The sequence below is a fragment of the Panthera onca genome, chromosome F2 (genome assembly GCF_046562875.1).
Source record: "Panthera onca isolate mPanOnc1 chromosome F2, mPanOnc1 haplotype 2, whole genome shotgun sequence".
NCBI classification, from domain to species: domain Eukaryota; kingdom Metazoa; phylum Chordata; class Mammalia; order Carnivora; family Felidae; genus Panthera; species Panthera onca.
Window position 1 is genome coordinate 42,190,494 of NC_138356.1, and position 23,383 is coordinate 42,213,876.

At 40.2% G+C, this 23,383-nt stretch overlaps 1 pseudogene; it reads right to left on the reverse strand.

Annotated features, from left to right (window-relative positions):
- Nucleotides 1–4,993: 4,993 nt before the first annotated feature.
- The window catches only part of LOC132664655 (large ribosomal subunit protein eL32 pseudogene), a 29,294-nt pseudogene continuing 10,904 nt past the window's right edge, over nucleotides 4,994–23,383 (reverse strand).

Sequence of the window (23,383 nt, forward strand, 5' to 3'; positions counted from 1 at the left end):
CCAAAAATAATTGAGAAACACTGCCTGTGAACCCAACTTCCACAGCAGTCAAGGTGGATGTACACTGAAGTTCAAAAGGATAGCCTGTTTTCAGGTGGAGACTTTTATTCTTTATTTTTAATTTTATTTAAATCCAAGTTAGTTAACATATAATATAATAATGGTTTCAGGAGTAGAATTTAGTGATTTATCACTGACATATAACACCCAGTGCTCATCTGAATAAGTGCCCTCCTTAATTCCCATCACCCATCCGGTGAAGACTTGTAGATCAGTGGTTCTCATTGGGGACATTTCTGAAATCTCGGAGTGGGGTATTAATGTGCAGCACAGAGCCCAAGGATGCAGTGTCCCCATAATATGTGGAATTGCCTCACATATAAAAAAATATCCTATCTCCTGCATTTTTGAATGTCTTCATCTTCAAGGTTAATCCCTCATTTTCCTTATTGCCTTCAGATATGAAGTTGCCAAAGGTAAGTGTATATTATAATATAATTTAGTATGCACCAGTAACTTCTCTTTCATTTTCTTATCCTCATACAGAATGGTTTCTGATGTGTTCTCAAAAGCAAACATTCATAAAGAGCAAATATATGTGTCAGATCATTTCATTGTTTTCTGCTACTGTAATCCTGCACAAGCATTTACATGTTGAAACACAAATCATTTTATCTATTATAGTTAAGGTAGTACGTATAAACAGTTTCAGAGATGGATACATGTGTAGGTTAGGATTTTTCAAGGCCATTTCAGAATTGTACAGTGATGAGACGGATAGGTTGGATCCCTTCTCCAGAAGTCCTTTGGAGAATTTTTTTTTTTTTTTTACTTTAATGAGCTTTCCAGTTCTATGCCTCTCCAGTGCAACATTCCTACATTACAGATAAGTCACACTTAGGTTTGGAGGAAAAAAAAAAAAGGTGGAGAGTCTTTGCACTGTGCCCTGATTATTCTCCTGTTGTGTACTTACGATTCTTCTAGGTGTCAGGACATTTTTCTATTAAAGGGCAGAGGCACCTAACTGCCAGAAGGACTGACCCTACCTTGTCTTCATTTCTACCCCCTAACACCTTCTTGTTCAGATGCCTTAAACCATACACCTGCCTCTTTGGAGACTTTGCTTCTCTCCTCCTTATCTTCTTATCTGCCTAGGATTTTTGCCCCATCTTCTGCTGGATCTAAGGCATTCCCTCCACTTACGGCTCTTTTCTTTGTTGTTCCTTTTACTCCCTCCTGCCCTCTTACCTGCTTGTCTGGTAAACATATGAAGGGATATGGTATTTATGAGCAGATCCCAACTGAGTAGGAAAGAGTCTTAGGCTCAGGAAGCCACATGGCAGAGCATAGCCTAGAGGCACAGCTACTAGAACAAATCATACTAAACAGAGATTCCCTTCTTTGGTGCCATTTTGCTCAAAAGGCAGAACTAGTCCAAGATAAGGGTAGTATCAATTCTGGGCATCAAAGAAGGCTCTCCTTTTGAAGCTTTGGGATTCTTTCAACAGTCTGATTTCTTTGTATCCTGTTGAGCTGAGTAGAAACAAAGAATCTTATGTCCTGTTTTCTTGCTAGGGGTGAGTGTAATGTATGAACTAATCCTAATGTAGAGATGATGTAGTGGTTAGAATGCAGGCTCTGGGATCACGTCCTTCACTTGATACTCCCTAGCTATGTCATCTTGGGCAAGTTACAAACTTCTCTGTGCCTCAGTTCCCTCATTTATATAATGGAGATGATAAAAATGCTTACCTCAGGGTAGTATGTAAAGGCTGACTTTTGTCTGTCGTATGGTAGGAATTTCTCCTGTCCAAGTATTAACTAGGCCTGACTCTGCTTAGATCTGAGATCAGATGAGATTGGGCATGTTCAGGGTGGTATGGCCATAGACTGGTAGGAATTTCTAGGTTATAAGTATGTAATTGTAATTTGTGAAGTAGTTTCACTTCCCCTGACCCTCGACAGAGGCCTCATATTTGTCATTAATTTTACAACCTAAGTTCAAGAATAAGTGTTAGTTATACATTTTATTGTGTTGCTAGGTTTTGAAAGATAAGATTAAATTTGTGGCACATTCAGATTCTTATAATGAGTTACTTTATAATGGAAGTCTACAACACTGGCTTTCCCAAGATTTTTACTCCATAGAGCACTATTTTTGCAAAAATGTTCTCCAGAAAAATTTTCTGGTTTGCAGCATGTAAAATGTCACTCTTGGAGACCCATGACCTACACCAGCATGTCAAAGGCTTGTACAAAAGCTTGTCAAAGTACTGTAAAGAAACTTGTTTAATTAAAAAAAAAAAGTATTATTTAATAGTTTTCCTAGAAAATGGAGCCTGAGCCAAAGTTTGCATCCTAAGGATTTATCAGAGGTGCAATCCTAGGGCAGTAAGAGTGAAGCAAAAAGGGAAGTGACACAGGGAAAGCAGATGCTAGACTACCTGTGTTACCCAGGTAGTCACAGCTTCATTAGTGGGAGCACCTTATGACTACACCAGGCAAGGGCTGTGTCTTTCAGAGCGGCTGTGTGGAACTGCCACACCTTGGAATCATCTGGAGTCCTTTCCCACTGAAGTTTACCCATGAAGTGTTAAAGTCACTGCACTTAGGGGTTGTGTTACCTGGCTTTTTTGGACAGTTTCTGGGCTAGGTAGATCTTTTGCTCTGCAACATGGCCTTGGATCCCTGTTAGATTTGACCACCAGAGCCCCTATGGACCCTCTGCAGAGGACACAGTGATGGCTTTGTTAAAGCCTTGTCCTCACTCCAGGGGAGGCTGAGATAGCCTGTGGTGCAGTGCTAGGGGATGAGGCCATGGTGCCTGATGGCTTGAAAGAGTATGAGGACAAGCAAATCTGGAAGGCATATAAAGTGGCCCTGCATTCCTATCTGTGTACAAACTTGGCCGGTATAAATCTCACTTCTTCTCCTCCCCCCTTTTAAAATTATGTTATTTCCTAAAACTTACCTCCTGAGGCATAGATTATGGAGCTGAATTCAAGAACTGTTTATAATGTGGTAGAGAATTAATAAGACTGAATTGCATAGCTTTTGTGAAGATGTTTCTAGATACAGTGATATTTAGAATTGTAGAGCCCTGTGTTTTAGTTAAGATGGCCCATTTTAAATTTGGGCCAACAGTCACACTGATTTAGAATGCTAATTCATTGTATACAGTATTTCTTTGCAAATAGATGATCCCAAGTAATACACTTAGGAGCAGTTGTGTTTCCTCGTAGTGTCTGTTTCCTCTTTTTCTGCAACCCTCAGTTTGTCATTTATCTTCTGACTTTGCTTTTGATTTTTTTAAAAAAAACCTGTAGATATTTAAAAATTAAGCCTTTTAATAACACTTTTTTAAATCTTGAGACTATTTGAGAAAAATTTAAAAACTGTACAGAGAATTCCCATATATCCTTCACCTAGAGACCCTACTCAAGGTTTGCCAGTTATCTCCGTGATCTCTATAGCAAGAGGACTGAGGTCTGAATCATGTGTGCTTTTTAATTTTTTAAATTTTAAAGCAAGAGAGGGGAGAGGGGCGAGGGGCAAAGAGAGATAATTTAAAGCAGGCTCCACACTCAGCGTAGAGCCAGATGTGGGGCAAAATTCAAAGACCCTGGGATCATGACCTGAGCCATTAAGAGTTGGATACTCACCTGATTGAGGCACCCAGGTGCCCCAGAATCATGTATACTTTTAGTGATCATGTCTCTCTAGAGTGCTTGAACCTGAATAGTACCTCAGTCTTGTAATGACTTTCATGATAAATATATTTTTAAAGATTATAAGCCAGCCATTTGGTAAAACACTGCTCGATCTGGGTTTTTCTAATGTTTCCTTATGACTAGACCCAGTGTGTCTGTGTTATTATTATTATTATTTTTTTAAGTTTATTTTTTGAGAGAGTGAGCGAGCGTACAAGTGGGAAAGGGGCAGAGAGAGAGGGAGACACAGAATTGGAAGCAGGCTCCAGGCTCTGCACTGTCAACACAGAGCCCGACTCGGAGCTCAAACTCACGAACTGAGAGGTCATGACCTGAACCAAAGTTGGCACTTAACCAACAGAGCCACCCAGGCACCCCATTTTTTTTTTAAAGTTGATTTATTTTGAGAGCAAGCACGAGCAGGACAGGGGCAGAGAGAGAATCCCAAGCAGGCCCTGTGCTGTCGGAGCAGAGTCTTATGCGGGGCTTGAACTCACAAACTGTGAGATTATGACCTGAGCCAAAATCGAGTCAGACGCTTAACTGACTGAGCCACCCAGGCACCCCGAGTCTGTGTTCTTCATAAAACATAATGTGGCATATGTTATTGACTAATTACTGGTGGTTATTAATTTTATCAGTTGGCGAAGATGGTGTCTGCCAGGTTTCTCCACTGTAAATTTCCTTCCCCGCCCCTTATTGATGTAATTCATGAGTATTTTGTGGACGTATAGTTTGAGACTGTAAAACCCATTCCTCATTCCACTTTGACCCACTAGTTTGAGAATGCATTGGTTTCTTGCCTCCGTTATTATAGTTCTAGTTGAAAAACATGATTTCATGGTGCCACAATTTTGTATTTGTTGACATTCTGCTATAAGGAAGACCTTTCTTTTCTTTCCACTTATTTTTTCACCTATATATAGGAGTATGAACTACTGGATTCCAATTTGTTTAGTGGGTCTTAATCCATTACTATCCTTATTTATTTTGGTGCTCAAACTGTCCCAGACTTGACCATTAAGAGACCTTTCAAATTGGTTTCTGTGTTCTTTTGATACCTCTCCTTCATGTTAGGAGTACTTCCTTACTCACCCATTAGACTGGTGTTCCAGGTTCATCTTGGTCTTTCTCTGCCCTAGTCTGAGAATCAGCCATTCCTCCAAGGAGCCTTTGTTTCTTTTAGTGGAGGGTGATACATTTTTTTTTGTGTGTGTGTGTAGTTTTATGGTTTTTTTTTTTTAATTTTTTTTAACATTTGTTTATTTTTGAGACAGAGACAGAGCATGAATGGGGGAGGGGCAGAGAGAGAGGGAGACACAGAATCGGAAGCAGGCTCCAGGCTCTGAGCCATCAGCCCAGAGCCTGACGTGGGGCTCGAACTCACGGACCGCGAGATCGTGACCTGAGCTGAAGTCGGACGCTCAACCGACTGAGCCACCCAGGCGCCCCTGTAGTTTTATGGTTTTATTAACACAAATACTATGTGTGTATAAGCTTGTCTATCCAATTTCTTTGCTGTGCAGCTTGGTGTTGGGATTGGTGACTCTGGCCAGCTGGGCTGCTCTTTCTAAAATGGATTTGGCGTTCTTGTAAGAGACCTTACGAATAATCTCTGCACAGTAAGATTTGTTGCACATCAGCAGTATGTCAAGCTCCTTGACATTGTGGACTTGGAATTTCCAGAAACAATTAGGCAGCATGTGCTTTGTTTTCTTGTTGCTCCTGGAACCAATGCTGGGCATCAAGATGTAGCCCTTGAGTCTTCTGTGTACCCTATTGTCAACGTCTCTGGATTTGTGCCAGTTGCACTTAATTTCGACCTATTAGTCTGGTGCTGGATGAACTTCTTGGTCCTCTTTTTAACCATGTTGGGCTTTACCAGAGGTCTGAGGGTGGCAGTGGTGATGAGTAGGAGGTGGCTGCCACCTCTGCAGGCATCACTGAAGAGTGTGGAGAGTGATACTTAGAAATCTGTATCTGAACAGTAGCTGTGCTCATTGTTTTTTTTTTTTTTGTTTTTTTTTTTAATTTAAATTCAGGTTAGTTAACATATAGTGTAGTACTGATTCAGGAGTAGAACCCAGTGATTCATCACTTCCATATAACACCCAATGTTCCCAACAAGTGCCCTCCTTTTTTTTTTTGGTGCAAAAAAGGTGATTTTATTAAAGCACGGGGACAGAACACAGGTGCAGGAAGAACTGCACTGGGGTCCTGACGTGTAACTCATTATATACCCTTAGGTTGCCAGGGGGTCAGGGATAGAGTAAGTCTCTAAGGAATTTTGGAAGCAAGGTTTCCAAGACTTTGAGGGGCTAGCTGTTGCTAGGGAAATGCCATTTATTACAATTTAATAAAACTTCAGTCATGAGACCCTTCAGATGTATAGTGGGGGGCCATAAGTTTGGAGTGTGATTGCCTGCATATATTTTGGGGCAGTTGAAATAAAACAAGTTGACTTACAGGGTCCTCGAGGTTGGGATAATGTTAAGCTAAGGTTCTCTTTTGCCCCTAGCAAAGTGTCATTATTGAGGCAGTTGAGCTGAGTTGAGCTCTTTGGACCAACTGTTACTAGTTGAGGGGAGCCTAGAATGCAGGGACCTGAACCCAATTAGAAGGGATAATTGTCCCAAGTGACTGGTAAGAGGTAAGCCAGAGGATAAATGGCATTGTTGTCTTAGGAACAAGGGAGGCCAAATAGGGTACACAGAGAGCAAAAGAGGCCGCTGAGCAATTGCCATAAATGGAGCTATGGGACCTGATATAGTATTGAGGGGCTCTGGCTTCTTGTTTTATTTCTATTTTTTATTAAAAATTTTTTTTTAAGTTTATTCTGAGAAAGTAAGAGGGTGAGCAGGGGAAGGACAGAGAAGGAGAGAGAATCTCAAGCAGGCTCCACACTGACAGTGCATGGCCCAGCGAGGGGCTCAAACTCACAAACCGCACCATCATGATCTGAGCCAAGATCAAGAGTCAGATGCTTAAGTGACTGAGCCATGCAGACACTGCTCTGGCTCCTTGTTTTAAAGACTAGAGTTAAGGCAGACAATAGCAGAACATGGAACTAATGTTTTGTGGGAATAAACTACAGTAAATGTGAGCTCCTTTTCCTAGATCAAAGTCCATTTGATCCCTTCATTTTATATGCATGTTTTAAATAATTTTAAAAAACACATTTGAAACATATAAGCCATTCTTTTGGTCAGTCACAGAAACCAACTTTGTATAAACCCAGATTTTGACTTATTTTTCCTGTCTCAGTGGGCTCTTTACCTGAAGGCTGTGGCAATTCCAGTTCTAGACACAGGTCCTGATCCAGGACAGGCCTTATCAACAGCTGTGATGCCAACGCTTGGCAGGACTTAGAATTAAATTTTCCTTTAAGACTTGGGAACTGGTGGCTCAGTTAACACTGGGAAACAGTGTGGTACAGTAGAAGGGTTCTGAGCTTTGTGTTCAGAGTCCAGCCTCAGGTTTCTACTCTGTCATTTACTAGTTGTAGGTATAGTTGTAGTTGTACTATAGTTGTAGGTAGGTAGGTTGCTTAAATTAAAACTCCTTTCCTTACCTGTGAAATGGAGATTAATCTATACCTTACATGACTTATTTGCAGAACCTGTTTATGAAGTGTACCTAAAGTACGATTTGGGTTTACTGCTCAGAAAATGGTAGCTTCTTTGTAATTAGGACTACTACGGTGTTCCATGTTGCTTCTTGAGTTGCCCTATTGTGAAACACTCCTGGGATTCTCTAGGAATGACCACCAGATACTTGCAACTCAGAGGAATAGCAATTTCTTTCTCCATTCCAATGGGACTGGAGGTTTTGCACTCAGCATTTACTTACTCACTTATTCCACTATGTCTTTCTGTATGGTAGAAGCTGGGAAACCTGGGGTTCTGGATGAGAATCCATTTCCACCAGTTAGACACACTTGTGTGGTATTTGGAGCACTGCTTAACTATCTGTTAGTGAAAAGCAAGGTAGAGTAGATGCTGGCTTTTTTTGTGGCAATGATTCTACCACTTGACCCCTTGGTGAGGGTCGAGGGGTGACTGTAGTGATGATGGCAGTCGGTTTGTACTGATTTCATTGATTGCAGAAGCATTCCAGGGTTTACTCCCTAGTGTCATGGGGGCAAGAGGCTGTTGTGGAGATGGTAGAAGCTTCTTGATTCTGCACCTTCTTCGTGAAGGCAGAGGAAGCGACTCCCTTGGCAGGCAAATTTGGCATTGTTGTTTCACAAGTCCTTCTTGGAGTCAGCCTTGAGCCCATTTATCCAGCATTCTAATGATATTCCAATGAGGACTTGATTGTATTGAATCCCTTTTTCCTGAAGATAGCTAGAATGACTTTGGTTTTTTTCAGTTGAATGCTGTCAGATATAATTTCCACTGTCTAATTTTGTTCACGTTCTATTGGTCATATGCTCAGGCTTGTGACTACAGATCCTGGTCTTGTACCTTGCCTTCCACTTTTGAGACTTGTTCTGGGACTAGAGCCTTGACTCAAACCTGTCCTGTAGCCATGCACAGATATTCTGATTGGTACCTGCTGGCCTGAGGGAGCTCTAGCTTTTATTGCTGCTTAAGTTCCCCCACTGGGCTCCACTTGTCTGACTGGACTGCCTAGTACATACTGTTGCTTGGGGTATCTTGAACTTGATACAGCTTTTGAACTCCATGAGTGGACTTCCCAACTGCCTCCCTTAATAGCCATTCATTCTCCCAGCCTGACTCTGGTCTTAAGCTGAGATGATTCTTGTGGTCTGTTCTGTATGGCCATGAATGATCCATGGCACCATGTACCGTTGGCTTGATCACAGATCTCCATTGGGTTAGTTCCATGGCACTCGCCCTTTACCCAGAAGAGTTTAGGGTGAGCCACCAGTATATATTACTAGGTACTCATTTTAGATCACATGCAGAAATAGTAAATCTTATAAACCAAATTGTGCAAAAATATCAAAAAGTCTACTTTTCATATGTTTCCAGTTAGAGAAGATTTAAACTGCCCCTGAAGTAGTTCTCTATTGTGAAGAAATTGAAGGATGCCATTGTTTTTAAAATGTTTCTACTGAAGTCACCATATGTTTCTACCTATGCCATGATTGATAAAAAAGATGATTTTTCCCCCATCTTTAAGAGGATAGGAATAGTTTTTATTTTGGTTGAATTATAAAATTTGTCAGAGTAGTAAGTAGGTTAAACAGTGCTACACAAATTTTCTTATAACCAATGAGAAAATAGATAAGTGAAAAGTTTCAGTTTGGGGGTGCCTGGGTGGCTCAGTCAGTTGAGCTTCCGACTTCAGCTTAGGTCATGATCTCACTGTCCATGAGTTCGAGCCCCACGTCGGGCTCTGTGCTGACAGCCTAGAGCACATTTTGGATTCTGTGTCTCCATCTCTCTTCTAATAAGTACTCCATAGTACAGTAAGATATAAAACAAATTCTTATTTTATTTTTTATTTATTTTAATTTTTTTTAATGTTTATTTACTTTTGAGAGAGAGAGAGGGAGAGAGACAGAGCGTGAGCGGGGAAGGGTCAGAGAGAGAGAGGGAGATGCAGAATCCGAAGCAGGCTCTGGGGCTCCGAGCTGTCAGCCCAGAGCCCGACGCGGGGCTTGAACTCACAAGCTGTGAGATCATGACCCGAGCTGAAGTTGGACGCTCAACCAACTGAGCCACCCAGGCGCCCCAACAAATTCTTATTTTAAATAAGAGCTTTATCCCCTAGCTAAAATTTGTATTTGAGAGACTGAATGTACACATGGACAATGGTCAGACTATATATACAAATAGAACTTTGACCCACAACCTGCAGCAACCTGCCTAGGAAACTCATTTCTTTCTTTCTTTCTTTCCCTCCTTTTTTAAATTAATAGCCAGCCTAGGAAGCCAGAATGTTATCAAATCAGATTTGGAGGAGGTCAGACAGCTATTTTTAGTAATAATCCAGGCAGCCAAACAATAACCTCTGTAACACTTGGCCCCAAAGTAATCAGGACTTGATTAATAACTGACAGCTTCCCTAATCTTTGCCCCTGCTTCCAACTTAGGAGCAATTGGAGAAAGCCAAATGTGCCCCCTAATCAGTCACATATCATGCCCCCCTTTTAGTTACCCCACCACCTCCGATCAGGGCATACCTAAATCATTCCCTTTGCTCCATTATGAAATACCCCATTCCTCTGCTTGCCTTGAGTCTTTGACAAAACTGTAGTATGGTGACTGACTCTCTTGCTATAGCAAGCTCTGAATAAATAGCCTGCACCTGTTCTCATTTGGTTGGTCTTGCTTTATTTCCACATATCAATAGTGTCTAGGGAATCTTGTAAAGTTGTTTCTTTTTTCCCTCTTGCCTTGAGTATGCTGATATTCTCAAAGTCCTGAGTCATTAATTTAAGGTTTCTTGATCTCTCAACTTTCCTGTTAGTAGAAATCTGTGTCTTCTGATTTGAACTTTAATTAAGGCTGAATTTGAAAATTTGGCTTATAATTTAAAATTCAACATTCTCTATCCATAATGAAATAGTTTGTCTATGGTTCTAGATTGCATTATAACTAATATTTTTTTTTACCAAAGATTGTTAAATTTGGAACCCATTCTGAATGTTAACTAGAATACACCCATTAATTTAGTTTTATGTCTATGCTTATGTTTCTCCTCTGAGAAATGCAAATAATTAAGCAGGTGTCGACAAACTACAGTGCCTCATTTTTCCTTAGTGTTTCCTGGCCTTCTAACATCTTCTCCTTATTAGTATTCTCATCTTATTACAATCTTTATTTCTTTTTATTCTCTCTTCTTCCCGCGCATTATAGTAAGTCATTGTTTTTCAAAGTGTGGTCCTCAAGCCACCTATATTACCCAAGAATCATGTCAAAATGCAGATTCTTGGGCCTCAGTTAATATCTACTGAAGCAGACTCTAGAGTGGGTTTCAGGAATTTGCATCTCAAACATGTCCCTCAGATGATTTCTGTATACATCACATTCATTTTAATCTTTGCATCTGTCTATATATGTTTACCTATGTATCTGTATACAGACTCCAATTTAGGAATCACTGGTCTATGTGACAGGCACTTGACAGGCATTATAATTTATCGCCATTTTCAAGATTAAAGAGATAATTTCTACTTTATTATTAAGGGGGACTGTGGCTCAAGATAGTGACTTGTCCATGCTCACAGCTAGGAAATTATAGAACTGGGAGTACAAGCCAGATTTCCAACCCAGAAATAATCCTTTATGTCAAAGAAAAAATCTTTACCTTTTCTATGGGGACTAACCTTAATGCCTTACTGAGTCACTCATCCAATTCAGCTGCCAGAGTCTCTTTGGTAGCTGGATATAGACCTAGGCTAAGTTGTGAGATATGTTTTTGTCAGTGAAACTTAATCATCATCCCATTTATAAGATAAAGCAACATCTCAGTGGGGAACCTTGAGCAAAGGTGTAAATGATGAATTGCACCCAGGGCAGTTGTGGACGATTGGCTTAGAGCAGCAAGCAATATAGTTTCAGCAACGAATCCTGTGATTGTTGAGATTGGGACTAAACTTGAACTACGGGGATCTAAGTTCATTTTCTTTTGGCAAAACATCTTTAAGGGAAAGTCTTAAAAAGGCTTATAAAAACTTAAAAGGCCCTTGGACATCAAATGGCTCTTACAAATTAATCAGAAACATACGGATTAGATTTCTCATAAAATACATTTAAGTTTAAAATTATGGGAAAAAGCATCAGGCAAAATGTCTTTTAGGTTTGTCCAAACCAAACCCTAAATGCTTGGGAAAAGTTGGAAATACTTTAACAAAAGCAGGATGACACTGAGTACATATGTGGCATCTTTAGGTGACACAGGAAAACAGAATCCCTTTCTATAGTGGGGTGGGGCCTGAACTCACATGGAAATGTAGATAGCAGCTCTAGCAGGTTTTGGTGATGCTAGCTAGTGGGATAAAGGTTTCAAGAGGAGACAGGAAGGGAGGAGGAGAGTTTGGAGTATGAGGAGATGGGCTTTCACTCTTTCTAGGGAGGCTGGCATTCTTTTTCTCCCTCACTGCTGGCTCATTCCCACCCTTTGCGAGTCTTCTAGGAGCAACCTGGGTGTAAAGGAGTGGTATATGGCCAGGTGGCAGAAAAATCTACATTTAATCCTAGCTCTGTCTTTTCCTAGCTGGCTGATGATCTAAGGCACTACCATCTAAGACAGAGGGATGACTACTGTAATCCATGAGGCTCACTAAGCCTCCATTTCCCATCCATTAAATAGGAGGTAGTACAGTCTTTGGCTGTAGTGTTGTAAAGGTTTGGGTGAGATGATTGTTTAATTCATTGAAGCACTAATTCGTGGCACCTTCTAAGGTTATTCTTCGACATAATCTTAATGTCCTTGTTCTGAGATTTCTAAGGAAAAGGGAGACTTGCTACACAGAATGCATCAAGATTGAGGAATGGAGAAGGGTCTGGGGGAAAGAAGGGTTTTCCTTGCATCCAGGTGGAAGAGAAATTTTAGCACTGAATTTATTATTTTTTAATGTTTATTTATTTTTGAGAGAGAGAGACAGAGAGGGAGAGAGACAGTGTGAGTGAGGGAGGGGAAGATAGAGAGAGGGAGACACAGAATCCAAAACAGGCTTCAGGCTCTGAGCTGTCAGCACAGAGACTGATGTGGGGCTTGAACGCAGGGACTGTGAGATAGTGTCCTGAGCCAAAGTTGGACACTTAATGGACTGAGCCACCCAGGTGCCCCAGCACTGAATTCAGAACTAAATGTGGAAATGAGTGTTCCCTTGTATGGAGGGGTGAATGTGATCTATTAGTTCTTCCTTTGGATGCAGACAGCTTTTGAGTCTTAAAAAAAATAAGTATCAGTATGGATGCACAAGTGGTTAGTCTTCTAAATTTGTATTCTGTTTTGGAAATGATCTAGTTTTTTAATAATATATATTTTTGTATGAACTATTGTTCCAAAGAATTTTGAGGCTGCAAAAATCTTTCCATGGACATGGTACCTTTCCAAAACCAAAAGGAAAGGTTATTGTAAAAGAATAATTTGAGTGTTATGAAAATCCTCAATCCAGTTTGATCAGTTTCTTCCCTCCTCTCTGATCTAGGCTTCTGTGTAGAGAGCATGGCTTCCATAAGGGTAACTCAACTTTTTGTAAAGCTGACTAGGTCTTTGGAAGTGACCCAACTTTTCTCCCTCCTCCAACCCAAACTCACAGCTTACTCAAAGCTCGGGGAGAGGGAGTACCTGACTAAATTTGTCTATTTTTGGAATCCACCCACAAAAATGATTTCTTTTAAAATGTTTTGGTTACTGTCTTCCAGTTTAAAAAATAGCTTGAATTAAAATGCATAGACACAGCCATCATATAGTTGAATATAAACTCTGGACGTTTTATAAAATGTTAGATACTTTTAGAAATATGTAAGCATCTAGGTATGTTAATAACTTGTTCTTAGACCCTTTACATTTATTTTTGTGTTTGTATTTGTCACCTTGTAGACCATGGATCAAACAAAACACACCTGTCAAGTTGGAAAATGAATGTGAATCTCCTAATTGGTTGCATAATCATTTTTTCATCTGCGTGACTACATACATATTTAATTATAGATTTTTGAATGGGAGCTCAAATGCAACAATTTAACGTTACCATGAGAATTCAATTTATTTTCTTAAATTTATGTTTATGTTTTTGCTTATGCATTATGGTTGTTACACATTTTAGGGGTATGTGTACAATGGAAAACACCCATTTACTGCTGAGAACCTCTTGTTAAAACTGGGTTGTGTAAACTCAGACCAGTGTGTTACATAATAAGACAATTTACAATCATCATGATAACAGAGGCTGTTTTCTGGAAAGAAAAGATAACAATATCTGTAAAACTGCACCTGCAAGGAGGCTATAATTTCTGTGTGGCTGTGACAGACAATGTGAATCATGGATTATTACCATTTTTTTTAAGGGCTCCATGCATTTCCCATTATTTATTATAGCTCCTATAGGACCTGCTCCAGTATACTCCCATGGATTGAGATATATATTCAGACACACAGATGTATATATAGTTATATACTTCTATACATATATTACATGCACACATTACACTTGTAATTTATAGCAAAGAAAATAAATAAGCTCAGTGGTTAAAATCTTGCAAAACACCCAAACTCAGACAAAAGGAACCTTTACATCTGCCTGTTAGGCTTAACTCGAAGGATTCTCAAAGCTGCTGACCAGATTTTCAAGGAGAAAGCTCAATCTCGTTAATGAACCATAGCCAAAGGCCAGGGTTCCCTCTGGTGTACATGTAGCCAGTGGCTTCATTTGTCACTTGGCTTTGGGCTCTGCTGAGCTGCATCCAACCCCAAGTGCCCATGGATATGACTGATTCCAGCAAAACCCAATGGAGTTCTTTTTTTTTTTCCCCTCCACTTTTCCTGTTGTCATCACGCTGTTTAGAAGCCCCATTGTCTTGGTGCCAAATGATTCCCTGCTGCAAATGAATCACTTCTGTGAAATACTTATAGGATAATCAATTAGATATTTAATAATTCTACATGGCAACAGGGAAAAACAAAGTGTCAAGTTTGATAGGTTTACTTTTTCTTTCTTGATTACCTTGACCATTCTCAAACATTTCTAGTCCTACACTTTCTGTATTGATTACTTACTGCCACAGTAATGCTGAGTAACAACTATGCAACCTCAGCAACACAACTAGCATTTATTCCTCATTCTGGAGTCAGCTGGGGATTAGCTAGAGGGTCTTGCTGATCTTGGCAGGGCTTGCTTACTCATCTGGGGGGTATTGGGCTGTTGAATGGTCTAAGATGGTCTCAGCTGGGGCAACTGACCTTTTGCTAGGTGTCTTCATCTTCTGGCAGTTGAGTCCAATCATGTTCTTATGGTGTTGGCAAGGTGTGAGAAAGAGGTTAAGCTCAACTGTGAAGCACTTTTCAAATCTTCTTGTGTCAGAATTGCTAACATCTCATTGGCCAAAGCAAACCATGTGGATGAGCCTAGGGTCAGACTGGTGGACATTGCCAAATTACATGGCAAAGAGCACAGATCTAGAAAAAGGTGAAGAGTTAGGACCATGCTTTTGATGTATTATACCCTTCCTCCCATAGAACTACTTCTCAGGAAAGGATTCAAGTAATATTTCTAGTGAGCTGCAGTGACTGTTTTGTGCAAAGATAATGCATTGCCAACACCATGGCTGCTTTTATAACATAAAAATATAGAAGAAAAGGAATGAGGCTCTGTGGTGGGTTAAAGATGTCCACTAATTCTTAGACTCTTCCTCTCAGGGAGTGACAATTTCTCTATCCCTTTCAACTTGGGCTGGACCGGTGGCTATTTAATAGAACACAGTGGAAGTGGCCCATTGTCTTCTTCTGGGCCCAGCCCTAGAGGAGATGGGCAGCTTCCATATCCCCCCTCTTGGAATATTCATTCTTGTCATATCCTCATTCAGAACACAGTTGTGGTGAGATAAAAACCCAAGCCACATGGAGAGGCTATATGTGGGCTCTCTGGTCAAAAGTTAGCCTCAGCTGCCAGCCTTGTGATGTCAATGGTTCAGCCTAGTTTGGCTCCAGATGACTATAGTCCCAGCCAATGTGAAGAACATGCCTGCTTTGACTAGCTTGGCCAAGAATGTGACAGATAATAAAACAATTATTGTTTATTTAAGTTGCTAATATTTGGGCTGGTTTGTTATACAGCTATAGATAACTCAAACAAGTTTATGAGCCAGTTTCCAGGCATTAGATCAGGGTGAAAGAGGTATTTTTGATGTAGGAGTTTTTCTAGGGACTTTAAAAAGGCAGGGACCTATTTTTACTTAAACTTAGAGCCAACTTCATAAATAGTTCTCTGGAAAAGTAAATGCAGTTTATCAAGGGTGCTGACTTGTAAGTAGAAAAGCATAAATCTTAGACCTTGGCCATTGTAGGTTTTGCCATATCATCACCTTGGACTCCGTTGTTGGCTGTAGAGAGTTCAACAGAGAGCTCTTTGAGCAAGAGGAGCTACCTTGTCTCTTATCACTTCCTAATGCATACATGTGCTTACGTGTGTGTTTGTGTGTGTGTACTGCCAATTTCATTCTTCAGTGCCACCCAGCATGATTCAGGGCTTGTGTTTCACCCATTCATTGATAAATACCTATCTCTGCCTTGACATTGTATTTAATTTTGAAAGAGATTTGCTCTTGTGGCTGGCAAATCCCATCGTGTCTTCTCAGGACAAATAGCATCTCTATTTGAATTGCCACCTGCTATGAGTCCTCCAGACTTTTGCTTCTTCCTTATTGCAGGTGGTCTGAAGCTGCCTGTACCATCATTTAACTCAGATGATTCTCCATTTAGCTGCAAATTCCTATCTGGTCACTTTTTTCTTTTAGTATCTCCGACCTTGATTGAGGTATAATTGACAAAACTGTATATAAAGTATACAGTGTAATGATTTGATGTGTACATTGTGAAATATTTGTCATAATCAAGTTAATGAACACATCTACCTCCTCACATAACCACCCCTTTGTGTGTGTGTGTTGAAAACATTTAAGATCTATACTCTCAGCAAATTTTAAGTATACAATACAGTATTAAGTATAATCACATGCTGTGTATTAGATCCTTGGAACCTGCTCATTTTAAGTGAAAGTTTGTATCTTTTGACCTACTTCTCCCCATTTCTTCCACCTCTCAGCTCCTGGCAACCATCATTCTATTCTGCTTCTAGGAGTTAAACTTTTTTTTTTTTTTTTTTTTTTTAAGGTTCCACAAATAGATGATACCATACAGTATTTTTCTTTCTCTTTCTGGCTTATTACACTTAACAGAATGCCCTTCAGATTCATCTACATTGTTGCAAATGGCAGGATTTTCTTTTATTTTATGGCCGAATAATATTCCATTGTGTGTATTTGTATGTGTACATATATATACATACCACATCTTCTTTATCCATTCATCTGTTGATGGATACTTGAACTGCTTCCATAGTTTGGCTTTGTAAATAAATAATGCTGCAGTAAACATAGGGGTGCATATGTCCCTTCAAATTAGTGTTTTTGTATTCTTTGGGTAAATATCCAGTATTGCAATTATTGGATCATATGATAGTTCTATTTTTAATTTTTCTTTTCTTTTTCTTTCTTTTTTTTTTTTGAGAGAGACTGCATGTGTGTGCACAATCAGGGGAGTGGCAGAGAGGGGAGTGAGAGAGAGAATCTTAAGCAGGCTCCACATGCAGTCATTTAACTGACTGAGCCACCTGGGTGCCCCCGATTTTTTTATTAAGAAACCTCTATTCTGTCTTCCACAGTGACTATTCACTTTACATTCTCACTAACAATATACAAAGGTTCCTTTTTCTGTCATTGCCAACACCTGTTAGCTCTTCTTGATAATAGCCATGCTAACAAGTATGAGGTGATATCTGTGACTCTTAAACAGATAAGCCACCAAAGAACCAGGGGCAAACTGCAAGCCTGGTACAGTGAAGATAGCTCTGGACTCAGGCTTAAAAGATTTATTACCACCTAACTGTGTGATGTCTGTGAGTCTCTTAAGCTTCCCTGGGTCTCCAGTTCCTTATTGTAAAGTGGGGGCTCATTAGAGACGACAGTCCTGTAAAGCCCCTCATAGCCCTATAATTCTTATATTCTATGGAGCACCTGGACACACTAACATTGACTTTTGGAAACTCCTGAGGGTTCTTTCCATAATGTAGGCAGTGTGGGTTGTCCTAAGGAACATGTCCCTTAGGAAAGAGGATGACTATCATGCTTCAGATCCTTATGTCCTGGCTCTCCTTGTTTACCTGCATGTTGAAAATGGGATCCATGGTCTTAACAGTTCTTTGATGTACTGCCAGTATTTGCTGGAGCAAACCAAAGGGAGGATTCAGGCTAGAGTAAAGAGGAACAGCTGACAAAAAAATAAGTCCTTTCACTTCCATGCTTTGAAAACCTAGTTCTTTTCTTCATGGTGGAGAGGAGGTCTTAAGATCTCCCCTGGGTATGGAGGGCTGAGTCCCCATCCCACCCACTCTCTCACCACATATACTTCAGCATTTTATGAGCTGTTGGGAATAGCTCCTAACTCCTAGGGTAGCTCTGGGATTAGCACATCCTGGCCTGGATTCATTCCCTCAGGAGATAGGGGGCTAGACTTTGGGGTACATGCTAAGGGAAGCATACCATATGGTCAGATGAAGACCATATTGGCACCTGTTTCTGTGACAAAGCTCTGGGGTGATTAATGGTGCACTAAAATGATGAGCACTACATTAGAAACTTGGAAAGGTATATTCACACACTCATGGCAAACACGGCAGTGATTTGGATGTATCCAACCACTTTTCAAGTGCTAGGAGGTCAGCAAAAACATAAAGCTTGTCTTGGTCAGAATTTTTTTCCTCATAATTTTTAAACTCATGTACATTTTAATGGACATTTAATCATATGTTTCAGATTTATTTACACTAAAATCATCAAAATGTTTTGCAAGAGTGATTCAAGGTCCAAGAAGCCTTTTTGAGTTTTTTATAGGTTTTTTAAAGACTTTTTTTTCTTTAAATTTTTTTTTATGTTTATTCATTTTTGAAAGAGAGAGACAGAGCACAAGCAGGGGTGGGGCGGAGAGAGAGCGGAGGACACAGAATCTGAAGTAGGCTCCAGTCTCTGAGCTGTCAGCACAGAACCCGACCCGGGGCTCGACCTCACAAACCGCGAGATCATGACCTGAGCCGAAGTTGGATGCTCAACCGACTGAGCCCCCTAGGTGACCCTCTTTTTTTCTTATAAATAGGAAGCCATGTATCACTGGGAACAAACAAACTTGAACCCCAAAAGGTTCAAGTTTGATCTGAAACTTACAAGTCCTGAAGAATATTCTGTTGTGAAATTGATTCCCTCATAGCTATTCCTTAGAAATTTATGGGGAAACAGCTGAGCATTTCAGCAGAATACTATCTTATTTTCTAAAATTAGTGAGTATCCTGAAATGTATCCTACAAATTAGCAATGTTATAGCTAGTTTCCCCCTTTTTATAGCATTACTTGCTTTCGATACATTTTTCAATGCTTATTTTTTCTGCATTGGGTGAAGCATGAAACCAGATCATAAGCAGAGATTTTATGTCAAGGAAGTTTCTCCATGTCCAGTTCTCTGAAATACATGATATAAATTGCTCTTATGTGAGCCTGTCATTTTCTTTCCTGAAGTTTGTGGTGTATGTGTGTGTATTGGTGTTTTGATAGAAGAATAAGCCTTCCTAAGCTTTATATGCTTTGCACTGTGAATCTACTATAATTTTAAATATGGCTGTTCAAGGTAAGATTAGTTTTAAAACTAATCTTAATATGAAAGCAATTCATATTAAGTTTACTTAATTCATTTGGTGTTTACTCACTACCCACATGTAATGAATTGGATGGGTCTGAAAACTGTTTTCAACAATCTTAAACGTTAATTCTTGTTTTAGCATTAACATCTTATTATAGATAAAAAAAAGTCTGTAAGTGGCAGAAACACCTTTTGGAGAAATGAATAGGTTAAAAAAAATGAACCACTAAAATTTATCAATTCCATAATCACAGCCAATGAAGTGACTGACTAGAAACTTCCCCAGGTTCACATCCTTTCCAGCTGTTCAGAGGAACTCTATCAGATCTGCCTGGGAGAGCAATAAAGAGACTTGGTGGCAAAACACAACACAGATAATTGCTCATCCTGTGTGAAATGCCTTCCATCCGCTTTGGGGAAAACCTCCTTGCAGCAGGAAGAAGCCAGGTAGCACGGAATAAAAGGATACGTGGTTTCTGCCAAGCAAGTACCCAAGAGCCAGCTGGCTAAGAAGGACTTGTGGGCGGAGACCCAGATTTGAAGAGCAAAAGCCACAGGAAAAACAAGGATTGCACCAGCTTCAGAAACAAGCACTTAATGGCCTCATCGAAGACGTTGGGGAGGGAGGGGGTGGAATTCACATAAACAAAGATAAACAAACTTAAAAACATGCTTTATAGGCCTGGTGTAGTGTGTTAGCTGTTAGGGGCCTCTGCAAGTGCCCAAGGATGTGTCATTGTGGGTGGTTATGGCTCTTGGAAAAATGTAGAACTGTGCTGGTCTTCGCTGGGGTGGTGCAGGTAAATTGCTGCACTTTTATGTGGAGGTTGAAATCTTTTTATGATTCACTTGCAAACTGGGTCACGCCCTGCCGTCCAAATGCTGGTCACATTCATCTTCATTCTGAATTTGAATACATCTACATTATCGGTGTTGCAGTTTAATAATTCTGTAACACCTCTTTTGTGAAGAATTCAGAGAACACATTGCATGTAGTTACAAATGATGTCAAAGCAGAAACCCTCAAAAAGTACGACCCACTTGTCCGTGCATATATATGTGAAACTCCCCTTTAAATGTTCATGTTACTTTTTTTTAATTTAAAGTGAAAATATTTTGATAAATGACATGGATTCCATGTGAGAAGAGGGCTTATAGACAGGTTTGTAGGTAAGTGAGAGTCTTCTTGGCAAAATTTCCAGTTTAGAGTTTTTGACGTACAAGTTCTTATTTAGATTTAGTTTAGGCTTATTATAGTAAAGCAAAAAAATCAAAATTCTTTTTTTTTTTTTATTTGAGAAACAAATATCTCCAAGTTTCTTCCCTTCTCCTCACAATCTAAACAAAATTCAAATACCCATTACAACTTTGTTTCATCTTTAGAGGCCTTTACTCAAAGAAGCCAAAGAATTTAGACTTCTCTGCTCCATCCCCTGGAATACATTTGGCTTTGTTCTTTGCAGTATAGGCAATTGCTGTTAAATAGACTTTAGGTTTAACATGTAATTAATAGTTTGGCATTTCCCAAGGGCTTTCCTTGGGACCCTTTCTGTATCTGTTTTGTATTACAGGGCTCCCTTGCTAAATATTTCCAGATCATATAGATTTAGATAAGACAAGTTCCAGAACTTAAAGTATTTTTTATTTTGACATTTACAGTATTTATTAGTGTAATGAAAATAATACTTTGACAAGTCCCCAAGTAATAAATGGCAATATTCTCAACCTCTGAGAAGTTTAGAGTAACTTTCAGTGGCTAGTGACCACCTGATATCCAACTGTTCTCTTTTCAGAGGTGTTAGCAAATTTAATGTTCCTTGGGATTGGTCCTTTTAGCATGCTTTCTGATGCTGGTAATTGTGTTTCTTCCCAGTCCCTCTGGGTGGTCAGTGGGGCTGACATACCTTGTTCCTTCATCTAGGAGAATTAGAGTTAAGAAAGGATGGAACTACAGCTTTGGGCAAATCACATCCTTGTGCCTGGGCTGAGTCTGGGGAATGCTGGGAGTCTTGATGTATTGGGGAAGCAGCCATTACCCCCAAACCAGAGTGTGTTAATCAGAGGGCAGTGTGGGTCATCCTGAGTATCAGGAGGCCTAACTGAACTGGAACATAATTTCAAGTCCATCTGGGAACTAATAATGGTTCCCTTGGATGTTTTCCAGAAGTCTTCAGTGAGGTGAGTTGGGTGGCCTTTATTCATTCTCCCTCCTACAGATTGTTGCTTTCTTATGGAATTCACCTCATTTTGCCTTATAGGAACTTGAATATGTTTATGCTGTACTAGGGAAGGGATATATTTTCTCATTGTTCAATCTCTCCAACTCTTAGCATTCTGCTTTGCATAAAGATTTTTCAAATTGTAATGAAGCTCCAAATCTCTTAGAACTCTGTACTACTTGTAGTTAACATCATGCTAGCTGCTTGTGGCAAATAAACCACTAAATTTCAGTGGCTTCACCTAAAAGTTGACTTCTCATTCATGTAATGGTCCATTGTGCATGTTCCTGGTCAGTGGCCACTTCACACAGTGATTCAGGAACCCAGGCTCCTTTTCTCTTGTGGCTCTGCCTCTTCTAGGCCTTATAATCCTCTACATCCAGCCAGAGATAGGGGAAGAGTAAGTGGAAAAGGGACATCAGCATCTTAATCACCTTGCCCGGAAGTGACAGGCATTATTTGCACTCATGTTCTGTTGGGGAGAACAAGTCACATGGCCCCACTAGCTGCAAGTAGTTCCTGGTAGGCTGCTGCTTCTGAGTGGAGAAAGGGAAGCTATAGAAGAAAGAGCACATTTTTGAAGACCAGCTGTCTCCGTCCTCTCTCCCATGAAGTGTACAGCTTGAAGAATGACAGAGTTGTTCAACATAGGATCTGAGAGGACTTTAGAGCCATTATATCCCCTTTCTCCATTTTACAGCTGAGGAGACATGGATGTTAAGTGGTAATGAGAATGTTCCAAGTCCACACAGCTAGTTAATGGCAGAATAGGGGCTAGAAATTGGGTTTTCTGACTGTCAGTTACTTTTGTAGCACTCTGATTGAAGTGCTTATGATTTTTGCACAGCTTAGGTATATATCAGGTGACTGAGAACAGGGGACGGGGAGTCTTTTTTGTGGAAAGTTCAGTTGGAGTTGTGGTGTCAGGTTTCCTTTTGGGGTATTTAACCCCACTTCTTTCCCCTTCTAGCCTTTCATCTCTGGCATACACAAGTGAAGTGATTCCCATACTAGAAGGTAAGTCTTGGTATGATTTAAAAGAACCTCTATTCAAAACCTTCTAGTGCTCAACATAAATCTTCTTTTGAGATTTTTTTTAAAGGTTTCTAGAAGGTTCTTGTTAAAGTATACTTGTAGACATCACTCAGGTAATATATAAGCATCCAAGAATCTCTCTTTACTGATTGGTTTGTCAGCATGTTGAACAGTGGTGAGCAGGGACTTGAGGGAACAAGAGAGGGCGGGTAAGTTTTGAGAAGGAAGAGGAGACTGAGAAGGTTTGGAGGGTGGGATATTTTGGGCAGGGGAGACAGGAATGATGGGAAAACTTTGGTAAAGGTTTGAATGAATGGCCTGGAAGGTGGAGGAGCACTCAAGACACGTTTCTTCTCTCCCCTTGTGGGTGATACCACTGGGGCTGACCATTGTCTTGTGGCAAAGAGTCTAGGGTTCTAGACCTGGTTCTATACTCGATCCTTGAATACCATTGGGGCAGAGACTTAACCTTTCTGGGCTTCAGTTTCTCTGCTTTTAAAAGAGCAGGGTGTGTTAGACCAGTAGTTTTCTAACTATGTTATCTGGAGACTTGGGGTCTGGTGGATGTGCTTCAAGGGCATCACTGCAGGAATGGCTGTGAATAGCAAGTGGTTTCTTGTGCCTTGCCACCCCCACTTAAATTAGCTCTGCTCTGCTTTATATTGAATTTCTTTAATTCTTTATTTAAGAGAGCATGTGTGAGCAAGCAGGGGGTGGGAGGAGAGGGAGAGAGCATCTTCAGGCTCCATGGTCAGCATGGAGTCTGATGCGCGGCTCAATACCACAACCCTTGGATAATGACCTGAGCCCAAATCAAGAGTCAGACACTCAACTGACTGAGCCATCCAGGCACCCCTTGTATTGAATTTCTGTAGAAACTTTTTGTTTGAAGAATGGCTTCTGTGTGTAAAAGAGAATTTGGAAAGTATTCAGCCTAGACAGTTCTTTAGTTTTCTTCTAGTTATAACATTTGGGAATCTGATCAGTACCCAGTGTCTTCAAATCTTGGAGGCTATATACTGGCCAGATCTT